Source organism: Globicephala melas, chromosome 19 (genome assembly GCF_963455315.2).
Source record: "Globicephala melas chromosome 19, mGloMel1.2, whole genome shotgun sequence".
Classification (NCBI taxonomy): domain Eukaryota; kingdom Metazoa; phylum Chordata; class Mammalia; order Artiodactyla; family Delphinidae; genus Globicephala; species Globicephala melas.
The window spans coordinates 60,291,749-60,308,980 of record NC_083332.1 but is presented as its reverse complement, the minus strand read 5'-3'; the positions used below and the strand labels follow the sequence as shown (position 1 = coordinate 60,308,980).

The window sequence follows — 17,232 nt, the reverse complement described above, 5'->3', positions numbered from 1 at the left end:
GACTAACCTAAGTCACTGCCCAGGCCCCTGGGCTGGTGATCGGGGTCGGGGTGGGGACCCACGGGAGTGAAATCACGCCCCCCACCCCCCTGCCACCCCGCTCCTTCCTCCCCTGCATGAGCAGCTGGCCCGTGAATGTCTCTTGACCATGAGGTCCCTTAACCCACCGCAGGGAAGGAGTTTGCTGCCCCACACCTCCCCCCACGTCAAGCCCGCCCTTGGCGTCAGTGGCCAGGAATGTTCAGTTACTGCCCCAGAAAACCGTGCCGGCTCCAAGACCCACCTCTAAACTGCATGGGATACATTGGCCTGGGCCCCCGATGGCCCAAGCCCCTCACTTATCATTGTTACTCATGAGTTCAGGAAACGTGCTGCTGGATCTTTCCTCTCCCGACAAAAATGCCCCAAACCTCCGTGGGCCTCCCTGCCCGCCCCCAGGATGAATTACACCGGCTCGTAAGCACACGACTGTCACTCCCCTGCTGCTCACAGCTGGGGCCATATTTCAAATAGCAATTAATTGACGACAAATAGTAATTAATGGGCCACATTCCTCCTTCAGTGAAGTACACAATTCCGTGCTCCTCGCACTGGGGATGGGCCACACTCTTGTTTTCTTTTAATCTGATTTGAAAGAGGAGCGCTCTCTGGGCGGCAGGGACAGAGCCGGGTCCCCTGTGAGTTCATCGGTGTGGCATGCGCAGCCTCACTGCGCTCAGATATGAAAAGTCAACCGTCAGGGCCCTGCAGGGGCCTCGGGGGCGCGGGTGAGGAGCTTAATGAGCCGTGGTCCCAATTTATTAAAAATCATAAATATTCTCCTTGGAGGCCGGGGGCAGCTTCTGGCTGCTGTGTGTATGTGTGTACATGTGTGTGCCTGTACATGTGTGCACGTGTATGTGGGGGGGACTGATTTCCTTTCTTTTTGTTTTTTGAATTTTATTTTATTTATTTTTGTATACAGCAGGTTCTTATTAGTTATCCATTTTATACATATTAGTGCATACATGTCAATCCCAACCTCTGTGGGACTGATTTTCAACGAGTGTGACCGAGCAGGCAAACCTCACTTGGAAGCAGGGTTTTGGATGTGGCCCACGTTTAAGTGCATGTCCCAGCATGTCCCTTGAGAAGGCCCCTCACCTTGCTTATGACAAGAGTGTCATGAAGTAACTGTACGTCCTCATTATTCACTTGGCCCAATATTTGCTAGGTTCCTACTGGATTCTCAACCGTGTGCTCAACACAGGAAATAAAAATGGGTCAGACACGGCCCTTTTCATCAAGGAGTTCACAGTCTCCCTGGGGAGAATGACAGGGACATTTGACATGTGGGGACATAATGATTACATAATAATAGTAATAACAACCAGCATATTAGGGTCACAGAAGAGCATTGCAATAACGTAAACATCTGTGATATAGTAATGTATGCATTTCTTGACAAATACATTCAATAACAAGATGTCGACTGTAATTTCGAACGAGGATAGACAAAGTTTCAAGGTATCCACAACAACGGAAATGTGATATGAAAATATCTGATTTCTGCAGGGGAGAAGTTTCCTTGGTGCTGCTACGCTGCCATCATTTGCTGCCCGCATTCATGTCGGAAGCAACATCTATGATTCAGCGAGAGGTTAGTGCAAATAACGGTAGAATGTTTTTCCCATCCTAGTTCGTGGACCTCCTGGGTTCCCCGTGGTCCAAGGGTGCAGGTCATGAACCCCTGCTGCAGGAGGTGAGAGCTGCAGTGCGGGAGAGGCCTGGGTCCCTGAGCTGCACTTTGGAGGGGAGAGCCGCCCGCTGGCCTAAGGAGTGACGTTCAGCTGGACCCCTGTCTTTGCTTCTGAGTCCCGAGCAGCAAGCGGAATGGGGGGAGAGCAGCTCTTAAAATCCTAACTGAACATAACCAGTTCCCAGATTCAAATTCAACCCTGTGGCTGGTGTTCTGGTGCTTCACTGCATTCCAAGCGGGTCTGTGTGTCACATACTCCGTCTCAAGGGAGGAATAAAGGCATCGTCTTAAGATTTGCCAAGGCATGCAATTACTTGAAAAAGCCCCAAACAGTCCAGGCCAAAGAGCCTTTTTTCTGTGAGCAGTCTGGAAATCTAACTTTAGACGGTGTAGTTGAAATTGCTTTGAATACAATAGGGATGGAAGGAAGGGAGAGCTAAGAATTTTCAGTGGAGCGCCTGTATGTGTTAAGTGCTGTAGGAGATGCTTTGCACTGTCTCTATCTCACCGTACACTGTCTCATTTAGCTGGAAGTCTCTGGCACTGCCTCACTGCAGAGGTGCAGTGGATTTCAATGGATTAGGGTGCAAGGAGCACATATCCAGACTAGTTTAAGCGTTAATTTGAATTTATGGACCCATGTAAGTGGAGAATCCAGAGGTCAGGCGAGCTTCAGGCTCGGTTTGTTCCAGCAGTTGACAGTGCCACCAGACTTGTGCTTCTCTTTCTCTAGGGCAGCTCCACCTACACAATGACTTCCCTCGAGGTGGTCAGGTGGCTGCCAACTGCACCAGATTCCACGCTTCCTTCTTCACCTACAGGAGAGGAGACGGGGTGTCTCCCCCACCTCACCCAACCCAAGTCCCGAGATTTGCTCTGATTGGATGGGTTTATGTTGCAGCCCCATTCTTGAATCCATAACGGCGTCAAAGCACGTTGAAGTATGTGATTTTTCCAAACCACCTGGGGCCTGAACAAATCACATGACTAGGAGGTTCAGGTTCCTCGCAGGAAGGAAGGAAAGAAGGGGGATCACAGATTCTGAGAAGCAGTGAATTACAGCCACTGCAAACAAAACAAAACAAAACAAAACCCCAACAACAACTAACAATAACAGCAAACTTCTGATCATCAAACTGCGTGGGTCCAGTACCATGCTGCGTAACCATCGCATTCTGTGCGCACCCTGCGGGCTTTATCTCATTTCAGTCTCAAAACCCCTCAGCTGTAGACACTTCATCTCCCCATTTTGTAGATGAGCAAACTGGGACCCAAGAGGTGCGGTGCTCTAAGTGTCTGTGTCTCATCGGCGTCAGGTCTTCTGGGGAACCAGGTCCAGACGCCTCCCTGGAGGCCCCGCCCACTCTCAGCCTTGGTTTCCCCATCTGTAAAATGAGTTGGGGTAACTTTATCACCCCTAAGGGCCTTCACCATTCTGATGTTCTAGGCTGCTTGAATCTCACCCCTCTTGGGAGTTGAAGCCTCGGCGCTCACCCTCTGTGTTGCCTTTAGCATCCATGACCCCTGGGTCTTGGGCTCCCTGCGGATGACGTAAGGAGCTCAGAGGTCGGAGGAGTGGCTCTGTGAGTGGCTGTGCTCAGGGCACACACAGCATATTTCAGGCATGCCTTCTTGGAGGGTGGGGAGATATCAGCACCCCTTCCCAAGGGTGGGGTGGGGAAAAGACTCCCCATCTCAAGGGAAAAGTTCCTAGTCTGTCGGCCTAGACACGGGGAAGGAAGCCCAGGAGCAAAGCTAGCCTCACCTGCAGCCTCTCCACACGTGACAAGGGCTGCATTTTAAATGCACTTTTTCAGAAGAGCGTCAGGTGAAATGGCCACCCAAGCAGGGGGCGACCCGGAATAGCCAACTGCAGGCTGCTCTTTCCTCGAGAGCATCTGGGGCTTTCAGCTTTGCTGAGACACTGTGTCCCACAGTAACCAGGTCCATCCAACCAAACTGACGGATGAAACAGAAAAACTCACTCAAAGCCAGGGAACTTTGCTCTCACAGCGTTATAACCACTGAGGACCAGGACAGACATTGGCTTAAGTGGACATATTCATGCGTCAGTTACAGAAGAACTAGAACACTGATTATGTCAACTCAATCGTCACCAAAGTAGCTTTCTTCATTATTTAAAATTTTTATTGGTTTATAACATTATATAAGTTTCATGTGTGCAGGATTCCATTTGTACTTCTGTCCACACTCAGCATGCTCGCCACCAGAACTCTAGTTTCCTTCCGTCTCATACTGTTGACCCCCACCACCCGTTTTGCCCTCCCAGCATTATGCACAATACCTGAGATACAGAAGCAACCTAAGCGTCCATCGACAGAGGAATGGATAAAGAAGATGTGGTACATTTGTACAATGGAATATTACTCAGCCGTAAAAACGATGAAATCTTGCCATTTGCAACAACATGGATGGACCAAAATATCTTTTTAAAAATGGATTCTGGGGACTTCCCTGGTGGCACAGTGGTTAAGAATCCGCCTGCCAATGCAGGGGACACGGGTTCGAGCCCTGGTCCGGGAAGATCCCACGTGCCGTGGAGCAGCTAAGCCGGTGCACCACAACTACTGAGCCTGCACTCTAAAGCCCGGAGCCACAACTGCTGAGCCCACGTGCCACAACTGCTGAAGCCCACGCGCCTAGAGCTTATACTCCACAACACGAGAAGCCACCGCAATGAGAAGCCTGCGCGACGCAAGGAAGAGTAACCCCTGCTCACCGCAACTAGAGAAAGCCTGCGTGCAGCAATGAAGACACAACGTAGCCAAAAACTAAAAACAAAAATAAAATGGATTCTGGAGTCAAATGCTCACTCACTGACTACCTGGCAGTTTGTCCAGACATGTATGTAACGTGGTTGTCGACCATGAGAGCAGAGTCAGTGGTGTGCTGACTAGTGTTAACAGCCAGTTCCCTGGGCGGAAGCAGTGCTTGCTCATGGCCGTGGTGTAACTACTCTGTAGCTGATTTCAAGCTACCTGTGGGACCTCACTGGGAACACATAGTCATCAGGTCTGGAGAGCCCATGCTGGGCGACTCCAGCACACCACTGCCTGGAAGGAGTGTACCATTCATTTTTCATGCAAACTAGGATGGCTTGGAGGGTACAAAGGGAGTGCAGTTGATGACTACACTGGACAACGGGCATAAACCAGGACACTCCCAGGCAAAGTGGGGTGCACCGGTCCCCCTCATTAGAGATCAGAGAGACCTGACATCCTCCCATTTTTCAGATGAGGGAAATGAGACTCAAAAGGCAGGATAACTTGCCCGAGATATGGAATATGTTACCTAATATCCCAACTGTTGTACCTTCATCAAGAGCACCTCAAATGGCAAAAATGAAGAAAAATAATACCAGCTGGCTGCACTGGGAGAAAAGCCATAGTGTCTGCTGGATGCAAGAGGAGACCAAGGGGGTCTACTCAGGGTCTTCGGGGGGATGTGCACTGGCTACACCTGGTGATCCACGAAATTGCTCTTACCCTGAATACTCGCCCATCACCTGCCCTCTGAAGGCGGGCGCGCATCAAAAGCCACACATTAGACACGTGCACACCCCGCCCTGTGTTGTGGGGCAGGGGACAGCGGCCTGCCGGGGAGGAACCTGGGTCCAGCCTCGTCTCTGCCTTGACTGCCTGGGGTCTGCAGGCTCCTTGCTTCTCCTCTCCTCTGCATTTCAGATTCCTTACTTAAAGTAAGGACATTAGCTTAAAAGGTGCATTTTGTTTTGCCCAGAGGATGATTTTGTTGTGTTTTTTTTTTTTTTTTAAAGAAATGCACTTAGGACCTGTGCCCACCGATCCTGAAACATCCCCACTCCCCGGCTCTCCCGATCCTCCGATGGCTTGTTGCACTTGATTAAGTTCCACGACCGGCACATTTCCTAAAGCTAGGCTGCCAGATTTAGCAGCTTTATGTAAGTTTGTCCCATGTCGTACTGAGGACATGCTTATACTTTAACAGGTACTCTTTTTTTAGTCTGAAATTCACATTTCACTGGGCATCTTGCGTCTTATCTGGAAATTTTACAGAGGCGTTTGAGCGTCACACACCTAGACTAGAGCCTCTCAGGCATATTCCAGCTCTAAACGTTCATAAGCATCCACTAATTCATTCAACAAGCATTTGCTGGTTACCTATGGCATGTGCATTTTTGCCCTCTGGAAAATACACTGGAGTCCTTATCTAAGCCCAGAATCTACGTAGTTCGGTCTCGAGAATCCATTGCAATCCAAATACACAGTATACCGATCAAAAGTAATTTCAGAATAACTCCGATACTTTACTTACTTTTCTTTAAAACCACAAAGGGACTTGGGCCTGCCATCCCTAACAGCATGCTTGGAAACACCCTCCTTGTCCTCCTTTCCCTGTGTGCCCAGATGCCGCATCAGAGCTGTGCGCGCTGAAAGTCCTTCCCAAACTCCCCTCTGAGCCCTGAGCCGCTTTCCTCTCCCCCCAGCCCCTCATTCCATTATTATGCTATAGACCTAGCTGCTCATTCGCTGAAGACTCTCCTTTGGGAAGAGAAAGGCAGTGTTGGCGATTTTAGAATATTCTGCAGTGGCCTCAAGGGACAGAGGAAACCCATGAACACATCTGTGTTTGGAATTTGTGTCCTGTTATCTGAGCATTTGGAAACCGTGTTCCCGCCCTCAAGAGAACTTACCAGCTACACAGGGCACAAGATATACTCAGTAAAATAAGTTGAAAATAGAGTTGCAGGGCAGCAGCATTTCAACACTGGGAAATAAATACGAAAGAAATAAAACAGAGGAAGAAGTCAAGGTAGGCTAGAGGAAGGCAGACGATGTTCTTGAGTGATCCGTAGCTGACACCATCGGGGCACTGCCTAACCTCTTCCAGCTCTCGGCACTCCCATCTCATTGGTGGAGGGCTGTCCGAGGTCCCCAGAGTCCGTTCTGCCTACACACATGCATGGCGGGACAGAGTTCCAGGGAATTAACCGCCCTCCCCCCACGCAGGAGTAGCCCGCAGTCAGTGACTAATGGGGGTTGGCGTGTCAATACCCCAGCTCCCTCCCTTGGGTGCGACAATCCTGAGGTCTGTGCTCTACATCATTTCCCAGATGAACTTGCTTGATAGTGACACCTCCAACCCTCCCCAGTTGACTCTGTCCCTTCTCTGGGTCCCTTCTCCACCTGCCCACTCCCCTGCTGGTGTTCCCTAGGATCACCACCCAAATAAACAACTCACATTAGAATCCTTGTCCTGGGGCAGCTTCTGGGGATCTCAAACACGACAGACACGAATAGCCCAAAGGATTGGCCAAACTCACCTCTGAGGTCAGAAGGAGGCACCAACCCAGGAAGGGAAAGGTCCCAGAGGTTTGCCTAAAGAACATAATTCCTGCATTGAGGCCTGCCACTGACCCCTTCCCTCTCGAGAGCTCAGCAACCCAACTAGAGTAGGTGCATCCTCTCCTCCCACTCACAGATGGAGCAGAGGAGCTCAGAAAGACTTGGGACATTTCCCCACGAGTTTCTCTTCCTGGTTTTGCCTTCTCCCACCTCTGGCTCTTTCTATTCTACAAAACAGAAGCTGGGATCACAGCTGTGCTTACTAATGGGTACTATCTGAATAAGGATGATAACACCAATAATAGCAACATATCCTTAAAGAGGGCTTACTCTGTGCCCCGCACTGGGTGAAGCACTTTACATACATCACTCTCCCTCCCACCCCCGGCGTTTCATCTTCACAGCCGAGTGATGTGGTACTTTTAATATCCCCGCTTTACATATGAAGAGTGTAAACCTCTGAGGCTCAGAGACATTAACTGACTTTCCAAGGACACACAGCAGGGATGGGAGGAGCAACCTGGCTCCAGAGCTCACGCTCTTGAGATGCCAAGACCACATGGACCGTGACCACGGAGGCCGTAACTGACCCAGAACCAAACAGAGGCAACCAGAGAGAGTCCACCCTAACTAGCCTTTCCTGGACATGCCCTTGGGTGCAGTTGACCGAAGAGCAGATGTTAGCCTCCAGACTCTTCATCTGGTGGGTGCATCGGCCTCAAGCTCCTCAGAGGTTCCAGACAGGGAAACAGCACAGCCTCTTTGGTGTGGAGACACGTGCTGAGGGATTTCTTTCAAGTTTCCCATTATTTCCTAGTTTTTCCTGGATGGAAGACCCACGAATGAGGAAGGTGGTATGCTTCAGCCCCCAGTGCCTGACAAAATCTATAGGGCAGAATCAGCAGTGGGAATTAGAGAACGCTAACCCCTCCTGGAATCTTCCATGGAACGGATTCAAGCTGCTTCTCATCTTACCCAGAGCTTTCCGCCCACTACTGGAAGAGAACACGACGTGTTGCGTTTCTGAACCACTCGATCCTATGATCCACCGATGGTCCCCACGCGCTGGCTGGCCAGCCTTTCATCGTTCTTCCCCGTCGACAGCTGCACCGCCTGGCCTGCTGCTGCCTGCCGGGGAGACCTGTGAGGCCGCCTCAAGGCGAGACGTGAACCCGGGAATCTCATAAGCATTTTGTTCACACAACTTGGCCTTCTTGTGAACTCGCAGCCCGCTTCTGTTCAACTGACCCCCAAATTGCCTGGGTCACTGAGACAGGCCTGAAGGCCGCGGTTATAGCCCTGAGCTTGGGCTTCCAGCTACAGCCCAACACACATGGGCTTGGAATCCTGATCGGGTTACGGAATGAGCGAGAAAAAACTCTGAATGCGGACAGAATCGTGCAGCCAAACTGGCGTCCCCATCCCACTGCAGTGTGTGGGAACCAGAAGAATCAAGCCTCGATTGGCCTGTTTTCCCTAAGAAAATGGCCACAAGGTCATTCTGCTGGAACCTCCTGCCTTGAGATGGTTCACGTCAGCCCCATTCGGAGCTCCGGCTGATGGGAACCTAAACATCTAGAGAGTCATCACGCCTCTAACAGGGAGAACCCTGAAATGTTCTCTTCTTGTCGGGAGCAGAGGAAATGCCTTCTGGGGGAGGGCCTGTAGGGAACCCAGATGAGGGAAGGGACTCAGCATTCAGCACCCCCCACCTCAGCCCGGAGTTGGTCCACACAATAAGGAAGTGAAAACTGGGCGCTAGGGGATGTGGAGCTGGGGAGAGCCCCGAAGTGGGGTTCACAGTGGGTGCTGGCCCCCTCGTCACCGTGTGGCCCTGGGCCAGTTGCTTTCCCTCTCTGGGCCTGGGTTTGCTTGTCAATAATAACCATAACAGTAACAACCACAATAATAATAATAATTGCTGACTTTTAACAGTAATCAGTGCCCTTGTCCTGTTGTTTGCCCGGATCGTCTTCCTTGAACACCCCAACAGTAATGCTGTGAGGGAGGCGTTAGCATCTGTCTGTTTTTATCGACGGGGAAACTCATTTCATGTGCTTAAGAGTAATCTGCAGCATTTGTTTAAACAAATGCAGAGTCCCCTTCCATTCGATGTGCCAGGCGTCTAGTATTCTGCTGCAAAGAGTCTACGAGGTTCTGGGAAACGCCGCCAAACCGAATCGGGAGGCCTATGCGTCCTGCCCGCCAGCCCCCTCCCCACGCCCTGTGAAGCGTCCCCCTTGTCAGGGCCGGGAAGCTCCAGGCTTCTGTGAGACAATGTGGTCGCCATATGCAGGGCACCCAGCGCAGGCACGCTGGGTAAATGTTATTACAACGATAACAATGATTCCACTTAGGATAACAACGATGGAAATCTGCATTAAACGACTTTAAACCGCTGATACCTTCCCCTTTCCCCACTCACAGAGAAGAAAGGGATGCGAATTTGTCACTTGAACCAGCAGCTGTGGTTCATCTGGACTTCATCTTTTCTGCTATCATCTTTATTAGCAGGATTTTTTTTTAATGAGTAAGTTTTGAACTACCAGGTGTTTTGAATTTTTGTCTTGTTCTCTTGCATACAGGAGGAAATTCAAATAGAGAGCGACGTATTAATAAAAACGCAGTGGGAGGAGAGTGCAACCTCTCCCCCATGGGGGTGCCTCTGCTCTCCCTGCGGTCCCGCAGTTCTGGCCGAAGTCCCCAGCTCAGCCACTAGGAGTCGATCTGGGGGGCGTAATCTATTCCCCAGGCACCTGGCTGCTTCAGGCCCCGAGTCATCTGTGAGCTCACACAGCTGCAGCGCTGCCCCCTCCCCGTGAATTCCCACTGAGGGTAGACTCAGTGTGATCGCCCCCCTGCCCTGAGCTGATCCCTAGCAAGGAGGGCACAGACTCACAGGCCTGTCCTGGTTATTCCTGTAGAATCTGCTCCCCATGCTAGCTGGGGAAGGAAAGGAGAGAAAGAAGATGCAGTCCCTAGTGGGACCCCGGAAAAAGTCCTGGACCAACTCTCCACCATGAGGAATAATCGCAACCGAGCATGCTGCCCCATGCGGGACCCGGGAGAGGCTGTAAGCCCCAACTCGGCCCCACGAAGGGGTCCTGGTCGTCCCCAACCAGCAAGGCTCAGAGAGCAGCTAACCCAGGGGATTGCAAGGTCCAAACGCATGCCCCTGCCCAGCGACGGGCACAGATGGCGCCTCTGCACAGCCTGGAAGAAAGAGGACGTCGGCCTTTCCCCAGGGGAAAGTCTGTCCACTTCTCTGGGGCTCTGGAGTCTGCTGGTGGCTTTTCCAGGCTCATTCTTATCTCCGAAAATCTGGGCAAGGACAGGAGGAGGAAGCAAAGCTGGGCTTTCTTTTTTTTTTGGTCTCTTATTGGTAGCTTCGGGGAAAGGGTCTGTGCAGGAGGTTGAAATTAACTAAAATGAGGTGGGGATTAGTGTGGGACCCCACTGGCCAGGTAATCCTGGGAAATGAGGGCCGACTTCAGCTCGGCACAGGCCAAGCCTCCCTTCTGGGACAGAATTAGACTTAAGAAGCCACTTGCTGATAAGGGTTAATCCATGGCTAAACGGGACGGTACCAGAAGCAATTAACATTCCTCGACTCAGTTTCCCTTTGTCTGCAGAGCACTTGCTCAGGGAGCACAGTCCCCACTTGGCCGCAATGAGTGTATCCACCCGACTTTCCATCCAGCATTGTCTCCCCGGGGTGGGGACACGCTGGGGCCGCATTTAAGCTGCTGTGTCATCTGGGTCACCCCCATCTCCCTGTGTGCTTGCCCTAAAACAGGGACTCCTGAGACACAGAGAAACACTGCAGATCAGCAGAAGGCAGTGTCAGGGATTTTCTGTGATGGTCTCCAAAACAGAAATGGAATGAAGAAGCCAGTTATGGACTGAGAGTCTGTGGATGTCGAAGGGAAGACAGTTTTTCCCGTGTTTTGGGTTTTTCTTTTTTACTGACACTCACCCCTCACTACTCCCAAAACAGACCCCAAATGTCTTATCTCATTGGGAAAATTACAAAAAACGAGAAGGCCAAAGAAGGTTCCGGAATGCAAAACCTCCAGAACATTCAAGTAACGATTAATGAGGAACAAGAACAAGTCAGCACCGCGAGAGTTTTGTGTCTGATTTGGTCTGGGAAAAGAGAACTGGGGGTGGGGCGGGGAATGTTCTGGAAAATGAATTCTTAGTGGCTGTGAAAAGTGAAGAAGGTGGGGTACCTTCCGTTGTCATAGATTATTACATATTATTTATAGCTTATTGCTCACTATTTACTTATGATAGATTATTATTTATTATTTAGTTATTATAGATTATTATTAAGCCCCTCCTTTAAATGAATGCATCCCTTCACAGTGCCTGATTCCAGATTCTCGCCTATAATTGCACTATTTTGAGATTCAGCAATGACCCGAATGACAGCCCGGCTTAGTTGCAGTGACCCGTAGTGGTTAGCAACAGCCCCCGTACGACACCTGCGTGAGTGTTACAAGCCACTGCCACCCTGCTGGCTGCGTCCCGCTCCCCTGCTCCCCTCTCTGCCTGGGCACGAGCACGACGTCTCCCACTGTCCTGCTGTGAAATTACAGATTGCCGGTATTTTCCCAGCCTGGCTCCGCCTGGCTCACCACACGGCCCTGTCACCGTTTCCTTTAATAGCTGTTATGCGCAGAACTTCTTGATATCCAGTTTGAGTTTCCTTTGCCTCATTCATTCCATTCGTCTTAACTATGCTGCCCAGCACCACAGAGTAAGTTCCCACTTTCCTTGGAAGGAAAAGGTTCTTCTTCGTTCGTCCGTCCAGGGCACTCATTACATGTTAATTGTAGATGAGAAATGTCAATAAACAGAGGGCATTTCAGTTTAGCAGCGGCCACTGTGAGTCAGAGCTAAGAGACAAGTGGGGGAGCTTGGCATCCGTTGAAACAGAAAGGTGAGGACCGCAGTCCTAACAGCCAGCATCGAGCCACAGTTAAGGGGCTGGAAGCTCGGACACGCTCGCTCTTGCTGTGTCCTCAGCACAGCCTTATGAGGTCTGCATTACAGTGTCCATCTATCACAGACGTGGAAACAGAGGCTCAGAGAGCTAAAGTTAACGTGCCCAGGGTCACACAGCTCAGAGAGGAACGAGCTCCTGACAGCAGATCCTTTCTACTGCCTTCTCTAGATGATCAGAAAAGGATTGGATCATGGGTTGCTCTCCTGGTCCAGTAAATAGCTGAAGTTGTGTGTTTGTGTGAGACATCACGAGAGAAAGCAGGTGTGGCACCAGCAGGCTCAGGACGGCGTCCAGGACACCTTCGGGACGGCAGGTTCCCTCCGTGCCTGGCACTGAGTCCTGGGCCTGCTGTAAACCCAGAGCCAGGCCCATGCCCTGGACTCACCTTCAAGTTCCCTTTGAAACCCGCAACACTTCTGAACAAAGTCAAGCCTGTTTCCTTCCTGCTTCTCATTTTTCATGCACGCTCATACCACAAAGACCCTTTCAGAAAACACCGTCAGGCACAAACCCACCAGCCTCACCAAGAGAATTCGAGATAAGGTTGAAAAACCCCATTCACTGAGGCCAGGGCTTTTTCCCGTTTTCCACAAACCTGGCCCAGGCTCCCAAGCCTGTTGCTCCGTGGTATGTGAGCACCTCGTTCCTTTGGGTGGGGAGGGTGGGCAGGCTGCAGAGCCTCGGCTGACTAAGGAAGGAGAAAGAGGAGGGGCTGTGTGGAAACTGCATCTGAAGTAGCTGTTATAATGGTTCATGTTCACGGGGGCTGCCCTGAGCCAGACACCGCACTAAGAGCCGCTCACACATCGTCTCCACCCTTGTTATCAAATGACACACTCGGCACTTAATGCTGTGTAACAAATGACCCTGAGATCGCAGAGGCTTCCAGTAGCAAGTATGTGTTTCTTTCTCTCAGATCTGTAAGCCGGGTGGCTCTGCTGTGGGCCAGGTTTAGATCTGCTCCACATGTTGCCTATTCTAAGACCAGCAGCTACACGGGCATGCTTTGCCAGTGATGGTGGCAGGAATGCAAGAGGGTGAAGAGGAATCCACTGTGGCTCTCCAGGTCTTGGTTCAGAACTCACATGCTGTCACTCCTGCCCACACGCCACTAACCAAAGCCGTCACCAAGGGGCAGAGAAGTACACCCCAGCCACAGTGACGGCCAGCAAGGTATAGAGGAGAGGCTGTCGTGAGCAGGTAACAGAACGGAGGAGGAACTGCAGGCTGACAGAGGTAATCCCTGGTGAGCAGTGGCAGGGCCAGTGGATGGCTCCAGAGCCCAGTGCCAAGGTGGACGCTCTGAACTGGAGGGAAGGATGCTCCAGTATTCCAGGCAGAGGCTCTCACCGCCTCAGGGTGGCCTTCTAGACCAGAGCAGCTCCCTTTGTCACTGGACGCAGCAGAGGACAGATCTTTAGCTGGAGCCGGACTGCAGAGGTCCAAATCCCGGCTTTGTGTGGCCTCAGTTTCCTCACCTGTAAAATGGGAGCAACACTGAACCTACAGCACAGGGTTACCATGAGGATAAAAGGGGTTGGTATTTATGGAATGCCAGAGGAGTGCCTGACCCACAGGAAGCGCTGCATGAATTTGCGCAATCTCACGGAATCAAACAAAAACGCATCCATCACTGCAGGCTGGGCAGCGAGAAGGCTGGACACGTGACAGTCCAGGCTGCAGGCGTCAGACGGAGGGACGCTGGGGGCTCACTGAGCACCTTCCAGGAAACGTTCACGGGGGTCTTACGGAGCATGAGACCCAGTCCCTTGTGTCTCGTCCACCCATGGGGGGGATCTAGCCTAGCGGTTGAGAGTGCTGGTTTTAGAGTCAGTCAGCCTAGGCCCTGGTACTCACGGTGTGACTTTGGACAGAGACCTTGCACCCTCGGAGCTCGGCTTCCTCTTCTGTGAGTTCCACGTTGGGCCAGCGTCGCTGGGGATGAAACAAGATGAAGAGCGGCAGGTCGGGTGCAGGGAGGGGCAGCGGGGAGGCCCGAACCGTGTCCTAGTCACGCAGACACTCGAGGCACAGACAGGCAACAGTGCCACTGTCCTCACTCGATTCTGTTTGTTTTGTGAGATAGTTACTTTTCATAAAACAAGTTTTCATTTTAACATAAAATAAAGTGAATCAATTAATGAATTTTTTGTATTACTTAGTTTTATTTTCTAATGTGATAAATAGGATAGGAAAAGCTCTTCAAGATCCTGAATCAAAGGACCTGCTGTAGAGCACGAGGAACTCTCCTCAATACTCTGCAATGGCCTATATGGGAAAAGAATCTAAAACAAGAGTGGACATATGTATATGTGTAACTGATTCACTTTGCTGCACACCTGAAACTAACACAACATTGTAAATCAACTAGACTCCAATAAAAATAAAAAACTCCTGAATCATGTCTAAGCGTGTCAAGTGTTCCTGGGATTAAAGGTTGGAGAACTGTTTGTTGTAAGCAGTGAGTCTGAAGCCTGGCCGCACACACTGGGATCACCTGGGTCCAGCGCCAGGGTGTGTGATTGAATCTGTCTGCTCTTGGGCTCAGGTGCCAGGATCTTCAAAGCTTCAGGTGATTCTAACGTGCTTCCGAGCTGCGAAACCAGATCCAAGGCCCTTGAGACTCCAGATTGGAAATGCAGAGTCCTGGGCCCCACACCAGACCTTCAAATAAGCATCTGCATTTGAACAAGAGCCCCAGGAAAATCGCTCACAGAGCGAAGTTCAGGAGGTGCTGCTTCAGATGATCTCTGAGCCTCAGACTCCGATCGCACGCTGTCTGTTGTCAGCTCTCTGTCTTCCACGACCAGGTTGCCATGGTTAGTTTTCCTTTCTGCAGTCTACACAGGGGTTGTTTTAAAAGAATACCAGGTTAGACCCTTCAAAATAAGTAAATAGAAATGATTTTGTAGTTACAGATTGTATAGATTACCCACAACTAGTAAACTTCTCTCTCTTTACGTTCTTGTAACTTAAACACAGCCAAAGTATATTTACTCTTCAGCTGAGGGAGAGGGAGAAAGGGCTGACGGCTTCTTTTCAGCATTCTCTCTGAAGGAGAGTGAGTTCCTAGCCCTTAACTCAAGAGAAATGCTTCTTTCAACAGGGACGTGTGCCATTGTTTAAAAGACATATCGTCTCTTGGGCTTCCCTGATGGAGCAGTGGTTAAGAATCCACCTGCCAGTGCAGGGGACATGGATTCAAAGAAAAATGGATAGGAAACAGAACTGTAACTGTGACGGAGCTGATTCCATCAGTATTCATTCAGGTCTTGTGATTTGATTCTAGTCGTTTATGTGTTCCTCAGTTTCCCTATTTGTGAATTTTGGTCACATTTCCATTATGACCATCTGTTAATAAAATGCCACATCTTTCCAAAAAAAAAAAAAAAAAGGTCCAGGAAGATCCCACATGCCGCAGAGCAGCTAAGCCTGTGCGCCACAACTACTGAGCCTGCGTGCTACAACTACTGAAGCCTGTGTGCCTAGAGCCCGTGCTCCACGACAAGAGAAGCCACTGTGGTGAGAAGCCCGCGCACTGCAATGAAGAGTAGCCCCCACTCGCCGCAACTAGAGAAAGCCCACGCGCAGCAACGAAGACCCAACGCAGCCAAAAATTAATTAATTATTTATTTTTTAAAAAGGCATATCATCTCAGCAGTAAGATTTTCCCAAGAACTTTTCACCATCCAAGGAGGTGGCTCTGGTTCAGTGATAAGAGCTGTCTTACATGAAAAAACACCAATTGACTCTCCACCTCACCCTGTTAGGAGCTGTGTGACCCTGGGCAACTCACGTCGCCTCTCTGAGCCTGTGTCCGCAACAATCAAATAGTACTAACCCCAAGTATCTCACACGGGTGTGGCGGAAAGGAAACACGCTATCAGGTGTAAACAGTTCAAGAGCAGAGTTCAAGATGCATTATTGTTTTGCATTATTACTTTAACCGTAAAGTATGATTGCAGAGGGAATGCATGTTCCATATACAGACTTCAAGGGGAAAAAAACACAGAGAAGTGCAAAGGATGGAACAAAAATTGCCAGAAATCCCATCCCAGTGTTTAGAAAGCTTGTCAAGCCCATGAGGGGGTAGAGAAGTGTTTACCACATCACTCTGTAAGGAGTCCTGGCTTTGGTGGCTCCACATTCACGGGCACGCGTGCCCGTGGGTTTATGCGTGAGTTGGGTTAACACGGCAGTGTGCAAAGCAAGGGCTGGTTGAGCTCTTCTGTATGTTTGAATTAGTTCATTATTATAAATGGAATTTTAAAAATTAATCTTACGGTATGTTAATTTTTGAATAAAAATTTTGTAAATGGCAAAAACAAGAGCAGGGATTCTGTATTCTTATCCTCTTAGACATGTCTAGCACATTTAATGCAAGTGTTCTGTTCATATAGTGACTGTTTCTCGGGACTTAAAGCTTCAGCAATGGGGCTGCCGGCACCTTCAAAGGCTTGTCGGGCTCCTAAGAGCCTCCTCGTTTGCCCGATGTTTCTTTCAGGGAGTGAGTCTTAGATTTCTTGAGCACAGGGAGGCAGGGACAGAACGTGTGGGGTGCCCTCGAGTGTCGGGGTGTCCCTTTCCTGCTGGAAGTGGGGTGACAGCAGCCAGCGGTTAGGGAGTCCCCAGCAGACGTCGGGCAGCAGGCTTGGGCACAAAGGATGGGCTCCGTCACTCATACATAAGTTAGTAATAATGGGTGTTGCTGCCTGGTTTACAGATGACTTTTTTAAAAATTTCATTTTATGTTGGAGTATAGTTGATTAACAGTGTTGTGTTAGTTACAGGTGGTTTTTCAGCTTGTCCAGTTAAACAACTGGCCCACGTTTACAGTGAATTAAGTGGTAAAGTGGGCAAACTGGTCGTGAAGACGGGTCTGCAGGCTCCAGAGGCCTGAGCGTTACGTGACTCAGCCTCTCTGCTGAAGACTAACCTCGGGATTGTCACTTTCTAACAGGGAGGCTTAAGCCTGACAGACTCCACCTCCTGCTACACTGCACCCCTGGACAGTGGCGCCCCGAGGGAAGGGTCCATTTCTCTCCATCTCTGCGCCTACACAGCCCTGCACGCGCGTGGGCCCGGATGACTCCTGGAGGAAGCTACCTCTTTGGTGAGTAAGATTCCGGTCGGTTAGC

At 50.3% G+C, this 17,232-nt stretch overlaps 1 protein-coding gene across 1 annotated transcript in view; it reads left to right on the top strand.

Moving 5' to 3' along the window:
• The window catches only part of C19H16orf95 (chromosome 19 C16orf95 homolog), a 521,908-nt gene that overhangs the window by 393,702 nt on the left and 110,974 nt on the right, over positions 1-17,232 (top strand). Inside the window, 2 exon segments of the mRNA XM_060289339.1 lie at positions 1,555-1,639; positions 17,055-17,207. The gene's annotated coding sequence lies outside the window, so the exon portion shown is untranslated.